The sequence below is a fragment of the Coregonus clupeaformis genome, chromosome 27 (assembly GCF_020615455.1).
Source record: "Coregonus clupeaformis isolate EN_2021a chromosome 27, ASM2061545v1, whole genome shotgun sequence".
NCBI lineage: Eukaryota > Metazoa > Chordata > Actinopteri > Salmoniformes > Salmonidae > Coregonus > Coregonus clupeaformis.
This window is the reverse complement of record NC_059218.1, coordinates 7,823,666-7,835,858: the sequence shown is the minus strand read 5'-3', so window position 1 is coordinate 7,835,858 and position 12,193 is coordinate 7,823,666. Positions and strand designations below refer to the sequence as shown.

At 41.5% G+C, this 12,193-nt stretch overlaps 1 long non-coding RNA gene and 1 pseudogene across 2 annotated transcripts; both read left to right on the top strand.

The window, feature by feature from the left end:
* The first annotated feature begins 5,238 nt into the window (after positions 1–5,238).
* LOC121541106 lies at positions 5,239–5,833 on the top strand. Of its 2 annotated transcripts, XR_005995711.1 has the most exons (3): positions 5,239–5,477; positions 5,585–5,696; positions 5,778–5,833. It is a non-coding gene; the product is annotated as an uncharacterized LOC121541106 (long non-coding RNA). The 2 variants fall into 2 exon arrangements; XR_005995710.1 differs by lacking the exon at positions 5,778–5,833 and having other exon boundaries at positions 5,585–5,697.
* A 1,128-nt stretch (positions 5,834–6,961) lies between these two features.
* Positions 6,962–8,292, top strand: LOC121542175 (annotated as a pseudogene).
* The last annotated feature ends 3,901 nt before the right edge of the window (positions 8,293–12,193 follow it).

Genomic DNA, 12,193 nt, shown 5'->3' with positions numbered 1-12,193 from the left:
GAGGAGGATGAAACAATGAACATTAAAATCTTAAGCTTTTTTTTATTTGATGTGACAAAGTAATGTGTGTACTTGATAGAAAATACCTTTTCCCATCTCAATGTAGAGTATTAAGTTATTATTCTGTATTATTTTCTCAAACAAGTCCCAATTTAATTCAACCCCGTCACAGTCATTTTGTTATTCAACTATTCATTTTTCCAATAAGCTTGAGATCAGCTTCTGGCATAATATCACAGTTTAGATGTCCCTTGTAAATAATGGCATATTGTAATTAAAGAGAAAATCAAGAAAAACTGACCAGCACCATCCTTTCCAGTTTACGATGAAGACATTTCTAATCTAACTCCACATTTTCGCAAGAAATGTGCAAGAATGCTGCGTAATTCCTGACAAAATTGAAATAGCCTTATTTACCCTGATTTAATACACACAATAAAAACACTATTGATGTTATATTTTGTGTATTTAATACAAAAATGTAAAAAAATAATCTCGTAACAGGGATGAATGCACCGCAACAGGGTTGAAAATCATGTAACAGGGTTGAGTGAAAAGCATCACGTGTCATATGTTTTATCTTTTGAGATCACTAACATGTTGCCATTTTTTAAACATTTTAAACATTTTTAAACCTACTGTCAACATAGCTTTTAAAATCTAAAGAATCTAGATGAAAGCTAGACAGAGTAAAACACATTAATGAACTAATAACAGTAACAACATTTAATTGATTTCATAAAAATATCCATCTGATAATGGCAGGAGTCTGTTTGAACATTAAACAAACATCTTAACATTAATAACCTATAGGTAAGCCTACAGTTTGTTCACCATTTTTACTGAGAGAGCCTAGCCCACACTTCCTTCTGTATTTCCATGTGCCTAGAAGTCACCGGTTTAGGGGGATCAATGTGTTCCAAGATGTCCTCAAATGGATACCACAGGATATCATCAAGAAGTGGCCAGAAGTACCTATTTGGTCCAGCACAGCACATGCATTTGACCTGCACATGGGATTCATCTGTGGCTAGAATTATTCCGGGATAGAAATCGTCATCATTTTTGGCCACGCACCATTTCCCGCATATGTCTGGATTTGCCCAATCAACCTCCCTCTGTGACACGACTGATGTAACTTTAGGGGTAAATGTGAAATGTTGTGTATTGAAACACTGGCATTCCAGTTTCTTGTTGTGGACTGTGCACATACAGCTTACATCACGGTAGGCAATTTGCCTTGCAGCCACACAAACAAGTTGGTGGATCCGCATTGTGGATGGAACTACTAGCAAATTGGCTGGCATACCTTGGACGGCTTTCTCGATGGCCTCGTCTTCAATGAAGTAAAGCTTGATGGCAGTGTTGTTCTCCTCTAAGACCCTGTACAGAGTATGAGCATTTGGGATGTCACATCCTTGACTTATCAGCCTGTCTGCGGTTCTTTTTAGGGTTGCACCAACACCATCTGGTGCTCCCTTCCCATGCCCTGCTTCAAAGAAATTCCAAGACCCTGCCCTCAAGCCCCTCTTGGCCAGTTCTGTGCTGAACAGAAAGAAATTGCCTTTTTTTTCTGTACTGGGTACAAGGGCCATCGCTGAAGAAGTGTACTGTTGATATGTTGGGGTGGGTATGTTGCAGGTCATCAAGCACAGGACTGAGGTGTGCCCAGATAGCAGGAGGAGCCTTATTCCTTGATGGAGAAATGGTGGTGAAGCAAGTTGGTTGCTGATTCTGTCCAACGTAGAGGACACCTGTGTGGAGGACAGCCTGTTCATGAGATGAACCAAAGTGAACAGACTGTATCTCTGTCCCATATCTGCAGGTGAAGTTTTCTGAAAAATCAATATGGATAAGGCACTCATCTGCAGACATGTTTTTCTTGAGTTCGCGACAGTAAGCATACTGCTGTTTAATGTTGAAAAGATGTTTCCGAAACCTGAAGAGGAGCGTATGAAACAACTGTACTAGTTGTTCCTGCGTCATGTTTACCTCATCCTTCACAGTGACTTTTACTGTTTGACCTTCCTCATTTTTTTCTTTGCTTTTCTTTGACCGCCAAGGCAGTATACTGTATGTCTTTTTAGACTAGTCTTCATTTACATTCTCTAGTCTTTTTATGCATTACCAAATTATGCTTTAAAGCAACAAAACTTTATTTTCTGTTGATTGTGTGTCCATGACCACCACCACCTCGTGTCTTAAAGATCTTACATTTCCAGGAGAATTACCTGACCACCGGCGCGCGGATGTCCCTCACCTTCCTCTCTATGTGTGTTTCCTTTCTGCTGCTGTTTTTTCCATTGTTGAATCTGAAATTGTAGGTCAAGGTCAAGTCAATGACCTGCTTACTCTTCAAGACTAAATATTGTATCCTTTTAATCACTATGTAGTAAAATGAACATGAACTTGCAGATAATACTCCTAAATATGTCAATGTATATAGGAGAGAGAACAAATTAATTGTCACTTTTTTTAAGTTATTATTTTCAAAAATTCCTCGTACTTTTAGTTGATACTGTAAAACCGTAAACAACAAACATTCAACAAGAAAATATGATTGGTATTAAGCAATATACATTAAATATTGCTAAGATTTAACAGCTATTCAACCCTGTAACAGCCATTCAACCCCGTAACATTGAAAAATGTGATGGGGTTGAATGTGACAGGGTTGAAGATTTTGTGCTAATCTGTTGCTAATTCGGGATGCTAGCAGCTAGCAGTGTGCCACATGGCCTTATTCAACAAAAGACATTGTTATACTTCATAGCTATAAAAACAATTCTTGGTAAAATCTTAACTATGAATTCCCCCCCCCCAACAGAGTTGAATACCTGAGATTGACAAAGCCCATATGTGCTTAAAAAACATGAAATATTTATAAAAAGTGAGAGAGCAGCTTACCACTTGTCACACCAGGCTTCTCTGAAGACTTGTATGATGTCACTTCCTCATAAATGATGTCCACAGGATCAAACCATTATTTAATTGTGAGTGGGGGTATTGTTGCGTTACGGGGTTGAAAGAAATACAAGGACAGGGGTAAAAGCCTGAATTTCTCAGAAAATAAAATGTCTTATGCTGAGAAAATGGATTATGCATAATAAGGGGGCATATACAATTAATTTAACAAAAAAAAACATTATTATTTAACACTGTGTACTCAAAATGAGTCACGCCATTTGCATGATGGTCAATAGGGACAGGCGAAATTCTTAATACTCCTAAGAAAAGCAAACATATAAGTATTGAAATTCATCTCTGTTTAAAATCATATTCTCTACTCCATATTAAAAACATGTAAAACTTTGAAATGTTGTAATTTAAGTGTAGTTTGATAAATGTTCTGACAAGTTATAACACTAGTACATCTTGGGACACTGACAATACTGAAATGTCACCGAATCTGTAGAATGACCCGTATGATAAGTATGATGGTTCGTATACGGGCTCACTGAAATACCACGCAGGGCAGACAGAGAACTAATCCATTGTTACAGGTTCTTCTTCAAATACTCTGACAGAGATATTTCCCACTCCCTGCTGGCCAATCAGAGTAGAGACTGCGCGTGGTTTAGACTTACTCAGCCAATCCGTTGGCGCACCGGCTGGTCCCAGATCCTTGGTGCTCCACTTGTTGCACACTGTTGCCAGGCATAAGTTTTTATCATAACAACCTGTGGAGTTAGCACCCAAAAGACACCATTCCACTGTACTGTGAGTACCTAGTTCAAGGACGGTTCACAGACAACGGTTCACAGACAACAAAGAGGCAGTGTTCATATCTGTAAGAAATACAAGTCTTATCTGTCCTACCCCCTAACGTTCCTCACATGAATCACAGCTGGTTATGTGAAACAATTTATATCAGTATAGTACAAACCTTCTATGCTTATCATTAATGCATTCCTTCTAAGCTATTCATCACATACAGATCCAGTTATGAGAAAATAGATCCCCACACAAGGAATAACGTTAGGCCATTTGGTAAATGTTTTCAATGTAACTTTTAGCTTGCTGCATGTTTGAATTTGTATGGTAATGCCTGGGTTTGAATTAATTTTAGATGGGTGCTGATGTTAGTCATGAAACCTCTAGCCACACTCAGATTTGAGCAATAAAACCCTCCAATGTATAGGCATTTTCATCTGTATTTGTACAATCGAACGTGTTGTCTCTCTTCATGAATGAAGTCCCTTTTCAAACTGGATTTGTGGCTGGTTGTCCAAAGAAGAGGAACAAAACCAATCAGAAACACAGAGCTGCCAACTCTCACGCTTTCGCCGTGTGACACACGTTTTTGCCTGTTTTCACACGCACTCACGCCACACATCCAATTTCTCACGCAAAAAAAATAGGCCGAGACTCGTTCGTTCCTTTTTTCAAACTCCCCGACGGTAGATGGCGCTGATGAGCGCCACTGAACCATATGCGCTGCACCCCGAAGTGAGCGACAGAAGAAGAGATACTATTGCCACTAAAGACAACAGGAGAAGAAACGGTCACTACCTCAAGAAGTCTGATAAGAAGCTGAGCTGAGACTAGGTATTGTGGGGATCTATTTTCTTATAACTAGATGTGATGCCTAGCTTAGAAAGAATGCATTAATGATTAAACATAATAGGTTTGTACTGTACTGATATAAATTGTTAAACATAACAAGCTGTGATTCATGTGAGGAGCTGTTAGGGAGTAGGGGGAGATAAGAACTTGTGTCTCACATGTCTCACATACACGAACACTGCCTCTTTGTTAAACCGCGCTCAAGGACGTGTACTGCAAAAAGGTGCTGACTCTACAAGTTGTGATGATAACAACTTATGCCTGGCAACAGTGTGCAACAGTGAAGCGCCAAGGGGCTGGGACCAGCCTGTGCGCCAACGATAGGCTGAGTAAGTCTAAACCATGGTCAGTCTCTACTCTGATTGGCCAGCAGGGAGCGGGAACTATCTCTGTCAGTGTATTTGAAGAAAAACTTAGAACAATGGATCAGTTCTCTGAGTGCCCTGCGTGGTATTTCAGTGGACCCGTATATACGAACATCATATTTACCATTGAAGTGTTTTGCATTAATTAAAATACTAGTATATCTTAGAAGTCGTGTTGACCTCTTTTGTTCCCAATACCAGATTTGAATTGACGCAACTTAACAGTATGTAACAATGAAATGTCGTCCAATTGAGGACTCACTCTCTTAAACTTTAAATCTTGAAAGAAATGATTTGTTTGTGCGTGTGAACATGATTTAGTGTGGTGAATGTAAACTCAGCTGATTTCGAACAGGTAAGATGTATTCCAAAGAATTTAACATAAATACAGGAAATGTGTGCAATAGAAGTAGACTTGTGCAGACATTCACTGACCCCATGACAGAAGTGTACCTGCTGTTCTTCCAAGCCACCGTACCAACTTTCACTTCTTTCAACTTGCTGCTTCAGAGAGAGCAGTCATCAATATTTTTGTTACATGATGAGGTGGGATTGGATTTTGCAGTTTTTTTCCATTTTGTGTTTCTTGCTGATATCTGCAGGGATCCTCTAAAACAGGTTTCACCTACTATTTTTGTAAATGTCTGTTATAGATGGTGAAATTCGTACGCAAGCTATGTTCCAAGTTTATGGTTCCAGCAGCTCTGCAGTGCCATGAGGAGCCTTGTGAAATTGCCTTTAAAGAAAAGGCAAACCATTTACCAGGTTAGTATTTGACTATTATTATGATCAAACACTGTGATATGTGATAGTGTACATTATACCGATATGCTGTATCTGTGACAGGAAGAAAGTTGAACATTAGGTTCACAACCAGGGCTAAACTTAACAGATTACTCGACAAGGGTGACATCACACCACAGCAGGTGGATTCATTCCTTGAAGCTGTGTTGTGTTTCCTGACAAGTGCTGTGGACTATGCACTTAACAAGCTGCCACTGGAAGAGCTACTGATCAAGTACGCACAATTTGTAGATGTACGGCAGAGGGCTGAAAGTGACATCGAAGATGTCCTGTACTTTGTTGAAAGGTTAGTTTTTGTCTGTTATCTTAGCTAAAATACCCTGTGTTTTATGATGAGGTGTGTTCACTCCTAAACTGCACATGAGATATTCTTATGTGGCTTCTCCTCAAAGATGTGTATGAACTGCTGCTGGTTGATGACTATATACCTAAAACGTAACAACTTGTAATTGTACTTTCATAAATAGGTTTCCCCATCTCCTCCCATACCATGGGCCAGAGGAGCATGACCTTCTGGGTGAGGAGTTTCTAAATTATCAGACCATGCCAATGATATCCCTGCAGGACGAAACTGAAATGGAAAGCTTCTGGGCTGAAATGGCAACCCGGAAGCATAAGGTAAACATTTTTAATTTTTTGTCTTTCCTTTTGGCAGGTGTGGCTTGGCTACATCTGTTGCTTAAAATTGTTGCATGCATATGTGTCATGCATGTTGCAAATTATGCATGTTTTTATCTGAACTTTGTTAATGGATCAACCTACAGTATACTTACAGTATTAATCAATCAAAAATCAAGGTATGTTTTTCCATTGTGTTTTGGTGCATTTTCCATAGGTGACAGGAGCCAAAGAATTTGAGAGGCTTGCTGCCGTCGCCAAGCTTGTCCTGGTGTTGCCCCATGCAAATGCAGATGCTGAGAGGGTGTTTTCAGTTGTGGGACTGAACAAAACCAAGAGAACAAACAGCCTAGCATTGGATGGCACCCTGTCCTCAATAATGACCATAAAGATGGCCAATCTGGAGCCCTGCTTCAAATGGGAGCCCCCCTCCGATATCATCAAGGCCTCCAAGAAGGCCACAGGCCAGTATAACCATGCCGACAGATCATAGACAAGAGGCTCATTTGAGATGAGCCAGGTCTGCGCAGAATCGATCACCGGCGATCACCGCCCAATGCATGCTGGTTAGATTTGTGTCCGACTTGATCCCGACTTTCTCTGACGTCATGCACACGTGGGCAACGATTACCTCATGAGATCAAGGCGGCCGCAGTTCTGAGACACAGGCAGTGCAATTGCTTTTTACCGACTGCAGGACCCAGGCCAAAATCTCACTCCAAGGTTTTTTGAAAAGTTGGCAGGTATGGAAACAGATCAATGGGAACAGCAACCCAACCAAACACCAGAAGCCACCTTTAGAGCCTAACCAGAAGCCTTTCATGACGCCAGCACAGAAAGCACCTGGTGCAACAGAACAGAATACCCCAAAAGCTTCAGTTCCAAATGGGACAGAGGTTGAGACAAAACAGAAGCCCAAAGGTAAAGTTAAATCTTGAGATGTCTAGTCCTCCTCAAATGATGCTCAACTTCCTAGCATCTACTGGTGATACTTGCCTGTCCTCTCTCTGTATTTTGACTAGGTATTGTATATGGTGTTATTTTAATGGTGTAATAGCCACGTCAGAGACATTGAAGGTGGAAAGCCGGGCACTAAATTCTCCACGGTAGATATTCTACGTCAGAGACTTCGTGAGAAGATTGAGGAGTCTCGTGGGCAGGTATGTATTAGGTTTTTTAAGGGGTTGTGTTCAGTGGCTACACAGTAGTTGTCCTATCACTGACCAACAGCTGCCTGTCAACTTGGCAGAGCACATTATTCTGTATAGCCTATAACTAACCTTACATCCTATTTTCTTCCCATAGGGAACACCTAAGGACCCATCCTCTGAGGAAGTGCAGAATTAGCGAAATAAGGAAAGGGAGCGCAAGAAGATGAAGCGCAAAGTGTTCCGCAAAAAAAAGCTTGCAGAAAAAGCCGGCCTGGAATACGAGCCAGAGATCAAAATGGAAGAAGCCCCTTCTCCTCCCACCACACGCCGCTGGTGGGCAAGAACTTTAAGCAGCTGCTGGGGCGCGTGGAGGCATGCAAGGCCAAGCTGGAGGAGCTGCGGGAGAAGGACGAGGGCAAGGCCAAGGTGCAGGAGGAGAAGATGAAGTGGACCAACGTGCTGTACAAGGCAGAGGGCCTGAAGATCAAGGATGACGAGGACCTGCTGAGGGCCTCGTTCAAGAGGAAGGAGAAGATGCGCTCGCAGCAGAAGAAGAAGTGGACGGAGCGCAGCGAGACGGTGGTGGAGAAGATGCAGAGGCGGCAGAAACATCCAGAAGAACAACAAGGGCAAAGTGGAGAAGAAGGAGGACCGGGCCAGGAAGAGGGGCTGCATGCTGCCAGAGCATCTGAAGAAGGCTCAAGTGTAGAGGGAGGGGCAGGAGTGTCAAACTGAGGGATGTGGAAAACAGACTGGTTAATTGCTGGACATTATTACATGTTTTTTTGTTTGAGCTATACTGCTATGCTATACTATATATACTATGCTATACTACTATATTGTGGCATGGTATTTTGCCCAGTGTCCACATAATGTATATACTGTATTCTATACTACTCTACTGTATCTTAATCCATGCCGCTCTAACATCGCTTGTCCATATGTGTATATATTCTTAATTCATTCCTTACTTAGATTTGTGTGTATTGGGTATATGTTGTGAAATTGTTAGATATTACCTGTTAGATATTACTGCACTGTCGGAGCTAGAAGCACAAGCATTTCGTTACACCCACAATAACATCTGATAAACACGTGTAATTGACCAATACAATTTTATTTTATGTATACAAAGCCTACTCTATTTAATTGAGAACACATGCTCACCTGATCTCGCAGGTATGGCTATTGAACTGGAGGCAGCAAGAATGATGACAGCGACACTTGCTACGTTTTGTATAGTCCTATAGGATTTAGCCTAACTTTTAGGAGGACAATTTGCAGCCAGAGACAAATAAATGGGTATCAATACTTATTGAAAATGAAAAGGCGCAAAGCTCACTCACCGTAGTAGCCTATCCTACAGTGGGGGAAAAAGGTATTTAGTCAGCCACCAATTGTGCAAGTTCTCCCACTTAAAAAGATGAGAGAGGCCTGTAATTTTCATCATAGGTACACGTCAACTATGACAGACAAATTGAGAAAATAAATTCCAGAAAATCACATTGTAGGATTTTTAATGAATTTATTTGCAAATTATGGTGGAAAATAAGTATTTGGTCACCTACAAACAAGCAAGATTTCTGGCTCTCACAGACCTGTAACTTCTTCTTTAAGAGGCTCCTCTGTCCTCCACTCGTTACCTGTATTAATGGCACCTGTTTTAACTTGTTATCAGTATAAAAGACACCTGTCCACAACCTCAAACAGTCACACTCCAAACTCCACTATGGCCAAGACCAAAGAGCTGTCAAAGGACACCAGAAACAAAATTGTAGACCTGCACCAGGCTGGGAAGACTGAATCTGCAATAGGTAAGCAGCTTGGTTTGAAGAAATCAACTGTGGGAGCAATTATTAGGAAATGGAAGACATACAAGACCACTGATAATCTCCCTCGATCTGGGGCTCCACGCAAGATCTCACCCCGTGGGTCAAAATGATTACAAGAACGGTGAGCAAAATTCCCAGAACCACACGGGGGACCTAGTGAATGACCTGCAGAGAGCTGGGACCAAAGTAACAAAGCCTACCATCAGTAACACACTACGCCGCCAGGGACTCAAATCCTGCAGTGCCAGACGTGTCCCCCTGCTTAAGCCAGTACATGTCCAGGCCCGTCTGAAGTTTGCTAGAGTGCATTTGGATGATCCAGAAGAGGATTGGGAGAATGTCATATGGTCAGATGAAACCAAAATATAACTTTTTGGTAAAAACTCAACTCGTCGTGTTTGGAGGACAAAGAATGCTGAGTTGCATCCAAATAACACCATACCTACTGTGAAGCATGGGGGTGGAAACATCATGCTTTGGGGCTGTTTTTCTGCAAAGGGACCAGGACGACTGATCCGTGTAAAGGAAAGAATGAATGGGGCCATGTATCGTGAGATTTTGAGTGAAAACCTCCTTCCATCAGCAAGGGCATTGAAGATGAAATGTGGCTGGGTCTTTCAGCATGACAATGATCCCAAACACACCGCCCGGGCAACGAAGGAGTGGCTTCGTAAGAAGCATTTCAAGGTCCTGGAGTGGCCTAGCCAGTCTCCAGATCTCAACCCCATAGAAAATCTTTGGAGGGAGTTGAAAGTCCATGTTGCCCAGCGACAGACCCAAAACATCACTGCTCTAGAGGAGATCTGCATGGAGGAATGGGCCAAAATACCAGCAACAGTGTGTGAAAACCTTGTGAAGACTTACAGAAAACGTTTGACCTGTGTCATTGCCAACAAAGGGTATATAACAAAGTATTGAGAAACTTTTGTTATTGACCAAATACTTATTTTCCACCATAATTTGCAAATAAATTCATTAAAAACCCTACAATGTGATTTTCTGGATTTTTTTTCCTCATTTTGTCTGTCATAGTTGACGTGTACCTATGATGAAAATTACAGGCCTCTCTCATCTTTTTAAGTGGGAGAACTTGCACAATTGGTGGCTGACTAAATACTTTTTTCCCCCACTGTATGTGCGCATTGTGCCTTTTCCTTTTCAATTATGATTACATTTTTTGATTGCACTTCGACTCACATTGGTTGAGCGCCCTACAGTTCTTTTCATTATCAATATATATTTACAGACACTGTAGTAAACTACAGTCTAATCATTTAAAAGTTAATTTCATATTCAAGCTAACTGCCACGTGATTCTCCGCCCATGTAGGCAGCCTAATCTATTTCAATGAGACCACACATACAGTGGCTTGCGAAAGTATTCACCCCCCTTGGCATTTTTCCTTTTTTGCTGCCTTACAACCTGGAATTAAAATTGATTTATTGGGGGGTTTGTATCTGTCTGACAGCCCGTTCCCGCCTGCAGCATGAAAAAATGCAGACCTGTGCAGCAATGATCTCTGTCGGGTCCTGCAGGCATCCTGCGGGAACACATCCCTCTAGTGCTAATCATGTCTTAGCAGGATCAGATGGTGACAGGGGTCCCAGCAGGGTCAGACAGCCAGGGAAGACCAGTCTACTGAGCTCAGGTGAATTTTGCAGTATATTCAGTGATTAATACAAAGTTCCATCTTGACTTGATGTGTAGACCTACAGTAGCTACAGGACAGCAGCTTAAGCTTAAAGCTACAGTCTGGGATCTGGGAATAATGGTCATTTCAATTATTGAACCATCGATTCTATTCTTGGATAATATAATGTATAAATGTACACCAAGGTAATTCTTTGTCATGCCTCATTTTAGGAGGATCAGATGGTGACAGGGTCTCATCAGAGTCAGGCAGCCAGGGAAGACCAGTCTGTGACAGAGGTGAGGTAAATTTTTGCAGATACAACACTTTATTCTCTCTGTCCAGCAAACACTGGTCAAGCCAGATGCTATTTTAACGCAGTCTGACAAACCTCCAAAGTTGATTTCCAAACTGTATCAAGGGTTGATAGAGGCTTTTCCCGATGACAAAAACATGTAAAAACAAAAATATGAGGAAGACCTGGGAGACGCTATTGATGATGATGACTGGATATAGATATGTCAGAATGCCCAGTCATGCTCATATAATCTCAGACATAAATTAATGCCGTTTAAGACCATCCATAGAACATACTATATGCCAGTGAAACTGAAAATCATGCACTCAGAAATTGTATTATTCTGCTGGAGGTGTAAAGCACAAAAGGGGACATATTTGCAAATGTTGTGGTCTTGTGAAGGCTGGCTGAATTATGGCAAAGATTGTGTTATTTTATCTCAGCATGTCTACAGATTCTCCCTTCTCCCTTTTTTTATTTGCTTGGAAATGTTGATACTGGAGACTGTTATCAGAATAAACTGTGTAACCTAGCATTTATAGTGGCTAATAAATGCATTGTCATTAATTGGAAGGTTGGTTATCCTCCCACAATGTAAGGAAGAAATGTCAAGTTAAATACAGTATCACTAGATTTGTTTTAAGATTAAGGGTATACTGTGCGACATTCATAAGGTCTGGATGCCTTATATGAAATACTGAACGACAGAAGGAGTCTGTATTGAAAACATGCCCACGTCAGGGGAGATGTAGGCAATCCCTAGCTGCTGGGCTACTCAGTCCTGGCCCTGGGGGACTCTGGCCTTGGCCTAACACACCTGAAACCAATAATTAATGTTTCACTAAGATACTAAAGCTGAGAGGGGTGTGTTGGGTTGGGGTGCTACAGGGCTGTGGGTACCTAGGGGCACGACGGGGTGACCCAGCTAT